This window comes from Anopheles merus, unplaced genomic scaffold (genome assembly GCF_017562075.2).
Source record: "Anopheles merus strain MAF unplaced genomic scaffold, AmerM5.1 LNR4000218, whole genome shotgun sequence".
NCBI lineage: Eukaryota > Metazoa > Arthropoda > Insecta > Diptera > Culicidae > Anopheles > Anopheles merus.
Window position 1 is genome coordinate 57,501 of NW_024427798.1, and position 5,126 is coordinate 62,626.

Sequence of the window (5,126 nt, forward strand, 5' to 3'; positions counted from 1 at the left end):
TCGAGACTGTCGCCGTCAACTAATAAACTGCTCCCCAGTTGGTCTGAGTCTGATCAATGATTGTTGATTTGCATTTGAGTCACCTGCGTTATACGCCTCACACACCTTCGCTGTTTCTTAATAATGAAACATTAACCATTTGAAAGCCATGAAACAATTTCTTCGGATGCATAAAAAATAACACCTTCCAGGGCGATGTTGAAGAGCAGACAGAACAGTCCGTCACCTTGTCTCAGAACCTGTGTTCGTCAACAGTACCCTGTGCGTTTCGAACGATTTCGACATCAAGCTTGATACTCTTTCCTTGCACTGCAGCTCGTTCATAGTGGCTTATACCATCCGGATCGACTTCCCAAGAAAGTGGTACCGCTGCAAGATTTTCTATAGCTCATACCGAACTAATGTTTTGTAGGATGCCTGACATCGATGAATAGGTCAGTGATGGATTTGCCTTTGTAGCTAGGGACGCATACGTGCAGAACAGGAGATCTGGGATCTGGGGCACGATCTTGTGGTGGCATTAAAGACTGTGATGGCACGAAAACTCGAGCATTCAGCTTGTCGTCTGTTTTTTTTTAATTAAATGTCATGGGTGAACGAAACCCAGCGTCCACTCGTTTCTAGCAGTTCTTTCTGTTCCCAGGTTCTTATAATCATGAATGCACAAACCATCGAGGGTAAGCCTCACGGCTCTGTATTGAAGAGCTTGGCCTCTAGCTCATCACTGCCAGCAGACTTATTGCTCTTAAACTGCTTGATAGATGGCGAAATTACCTTGTCGTCTATACAGTTACTGTTGCTGGTGTATTGATGTTTCCCATTCAAACAGGAATTTCGATTCGAGCCAAATTCGCAATTCGGTTTCATAAATGTGTTTCTATCATGTCTATTTGGCGTACCGTCCTATGTGGACATGCGGCCTATAAGACTTTCGAGACTGAATTCATTACTACGCAGCTGGATAGTCAAACCTTGCTACGGGGGAACGGTCCATTCTAAGCTTGAAACTCATGACGGGCATGTTATTGAATCGTTCGAGTTGATGACTGTACCACGGGATCGCACCTTCGTGTTCTATCGTGTTACAGGTTCCTTTCAAGACTGATACCATCCTAAACTTTTTTTTGATTTATCTGATTAACAAATTTAGAAATCAACTTATCTGGATATCTAAAGATGTTATCACATTTTAAATTTATTTTACATCACACAAATAAAAAATCATTGTATGTTGCAGCAAATCCCATTGACAGAACTAATTGTCCTCCTTTGCACACAAACTACCATCAATAGGTTCAACCCGGTATTGAATTTAACTAACTTTCCGTTCCATCTACATTAACTGAATTTAAGTTAACTTAACCAAATATACACGAAGCAAATGGGATGGTCACGTGGTACATTCGTCAACTCGAACGACTCAATAATACGCCCGTAATGGGTTCAAGCCTGGAATGGATCGTCTCCCCCGTAGTAAGGACTGACTATGCGGCTATGTGGTATTGAATGAAGTCTTGAAAGCCTGTATAGCCGGCATGTCCTCGTAGGATGTTTACACCAATCAGAAAAGAAGAAGAAGAACACGATGCAAAATGATTTAATTTTTGCTAAAGTTTTCAACTCAACTGTTCATCAATCATCATTGTGTGTCCGATAAGATTTTTATCAACCGCAATGTTCTTAGAACACGAAATCAATCTGTGCACTGCTTTCATTCATGAAGGCAGAGTACAGTTGATCGTAATGATTGTCCATCTTCCATCAAAAGACACAGGGACCGCCAATGGCGTACGGGAAAGTTCGCTGGTGGTTCCTGTAGACCGCTATAGGACTGAACGTGTTAATCTGTGCTCTACCTTCTGCAGGATTTTATTGTATAAAAATGTAATTTGACTGAATCAAACACCGTAGCTCTATGATTAACAACTTGCATTCTGTTAACATTCACGGTTTTGCTTTGAGTGTTAAATGTAAATTGATAATCACTGGTTTTTGAGTTTCATAATTATAGATGATGAGGCTTGCAGCACTTGGACGCTAATGTTTATATTCAGGAAACGGCACACTGGCGCCTAGGTGGCAACAATTTGAAGCTATCGTTGATCTCATCAACGTAGGTGGATCGTAAAATTACAGGAATTATTTGTCTTGAATGTGTGATAGGCGTACCATAATATCAAAATCTACTGTTGTTTGTTTAAGTGTGTGGATTTCTCTTCAACACATCAAAGAAATAAGTGTGTATGTGTTTGTCCCATAATGCATCCATCTCAGTTTGAAAGATTGAATTGGACAGGTGGGTTATTTTGAATATTCCTCTTCCTGCATTACTTGATACCTGAAAAACATAAACAATATGTAGTGAACATCAACCAAACTAAGAAGGGACGCAGGTCTTTTTTTAAAAGATTTAATGAGTGTGATATTGAATGAGTGTAATACCGTTTGTTACGCATAATCTTGGGGAAGCAGGTGAAAATGTTTAACGGGAATTTGGAGAGTTCTAGAATAGAGAATGAACTGTGGAGAGGTGAGCTTCGGCTGTGGAGAGAAGAACTTCGGCTGTGTAGAGACATTAAAGAGCAAAAATTGAAACCTATGAATTTTTAGTAGCAATAAAGAACTCATTGAAATAAGAGCTATCGAAACACCGTTTTTTAAACGACAGCGTTGTAATTGTGTTTATGACATGTTGCTAAATTTAACATCGTATAAAAGCCAATCGGAATTAATCTCCTTTTCTATGATATTTTCCATGAATTTTTCAAGGCGATGTCGAACATGCATTTGTATAAATAATCATCGTCATCATCATTATCCATTGCCATAATCACTTCATTTCCAGTTATATGCCGATATATGATTACGCTAAAGCATCTGAATAAAGTCGTTAATCGAATTGCGATTTTGTTTCGCTTGCTAAGGAATCACACACGTCCTTGGCTGATTTCGGAAAGTAAAGTAGAGAATTCGATGGTTGTTAAGATTTAATTCCTGCCGGAGCACTTCGTACGTTCTTTATTGAAACTCTCATTCACAGTACGTTACTGCGATGTATGTTCTTCTTTTTTTCTTTGTACATTTTTTTTTTGTAGTGCCTGTGGGCCTGTCCATCCCACCAACCCTATTGCGTTCGGCTTCTACAACTGGACGTTTAGTTACCTGTACTTGCTTGGTCCATTCATAACGTACATCTCCTAACACTCCTTGAAACGGGATACTTCACATGCCCACCGTTTTTTTTTTAGGTGCGAGATGAGCGACCTTTTTCCTTATGTCTTCTTGAGTTGTTTCGTTGTTTTAAAAGCTATAGGTAAAATAAAAACGGTCGGTTAATTTATTTGCTAACAGCTGTGAAATATATCGATGTGCGATTAAATACTCACCAAAAAGAATGGATCTTCATCTGTATTCATCTTCATACTGTATGGATCTCCATCTGTGTTGCCGTTTGATGCTCTTGAAGTTATTAGATTGGATCACGCTGGTCAAGGATTCATTACACAATGAAAAAGATACATTGGTTTATGGTTAGTACAACAAAACACATTTGTACAAAAAATGTCCTTCAACTACCAAACTGTTCGCGTTTGGAATTGGTCAGACGAAAGCACCATTTTTGCAAATATCGACATGCCTTTTCTTTCCGCAGCTCGATTCACCTCAACACACGTTTGTTCAACACCCAAGCAATTCAATTGATACACAAAACTTGGCCCAGCACCAGTTAAAACAGTTTCAACGGCTTTAAAATATATTCCACAAAAAAAAAAACAAATACAATTCCATCAACCAGATCGAATCCGAACGGTTGAAAATAACTGCTAGATCAAAACAGCCGTCAGCAAAAAGTGTCCGAGTACGGTGCCGTGTACGAAGAAGAGCAACCAATGAGAAACACACCGTCTCCGTAACCCGTCACCATAACGGCGTCGCCGTAACAGCGTCACCGTACGGCGTCACCCCGTTGCCATGGTAGTAGCGTTACGCGCTAAGGAAAATTTATATTATACTAGATAATTACATTGCGCTTATGGGCAATTTAGCTTATCCGCTCCGTTATGCATGATTACAATTTATTATCCTGATCTATCTATCGCATTATGCGTACGTGACTTTTTGCGTACATTAGGTAACATCGTCCTTCCATGTGTATTATACTACTGCGCAATTGGATGAACTATATTAAATTTTCCCTATTTATCTAGTTGGTTCGGATTAGAACATATTGCACTTTTATGTCTAATATTGTGTGCATCTAATTACAGTAATTTATGTTCTGATAATGTTTAATCTAAAAATTTTATGCTTGTAAAAACTATTTCGTTTGAGTGTGTTGGTGAATACGATCACGCCAATTATCATGCTATTTCATTCTATCATTAGCTGTTTCATTCTAGCCTTAGTGCGGTTGTGTCTAGGATGTAATGAATTACTGCAGTTATTATAGCGGATGTTATACTAATAATTGTGTCTTTGCTATTTAATCTAATTCTAATTGCTAAGCTAATAGTGTCGGGTGTCGAACCTATGCTACACTCCCCGTTTTTGTGAATAACGTAAGAGAGTGAATGAGCGAAGAATTGCGTTATTCATTAGTTCTTGATTAATCTGTTTATGTACTGTTGTAGTCTTTTGCGTATGACTCTTTTTCATTATTTTCAACTTTTCTGTCACTTGTTATCCATTTAGGTGGATCAAACAAAATTATCTCGTAACCGAAAATTGCTGTGTCTACTATTTCCTTTATGGTTAATTGAGAGTAATATTCGAATAGTTTGTCCTCAATTGATATGCTAACTGTCTCGGTTAAATTTCTTAGCAATTTGGCATATATCTAGAAGAGCAAGTTCTATTCTTGACTTCCATTTTGGCCTTTAGAATTGTTAAGAGGGATAACCCTTTTTCAAGTTGCTTATTATAGTTGTGACTACATACTTTGATTTCTATTCCATTTTTTTAACTTCTGACTTAATTTTCAAAATTATTAACCTCTGGGTCTATCTGTCTTCCAAAATACTTGATTAGTTTTCTTCTTTATTTCTTTCCAGCTGTTGGTGTATCCTTTACTTTCTTTTGCGCCTTTACCATTGCTCTTGTGTTAACTACCATAATTGAATTGTTTT

General features: G+C 38.1%; 1 long non-coding RNA gene across 1 annotated transcript; it reads right to left on the reverse strand.

The window, feature by feature from the left end:
- Nucleotides 1-3,110: 3,110 nt before the first annotated feature.
- Nucleotides 3,111-3,651, reverse strand: LOC121601903. The gene is made up of 3 exons (XR_006006217.1): nucleotides 3,577-3,651; nucleotides 3,387-3,484; nucleotides 3,111-3,307 (listed from the first exon to the last, which is right to left on the reverse strand). It is a non-coding gene; the product is annotated as an uncharacterized LOC121601903 (long non-coding RNA).
- Nucleotides 3,652-5,126: the final 1,475 nt, after the last annotated feature.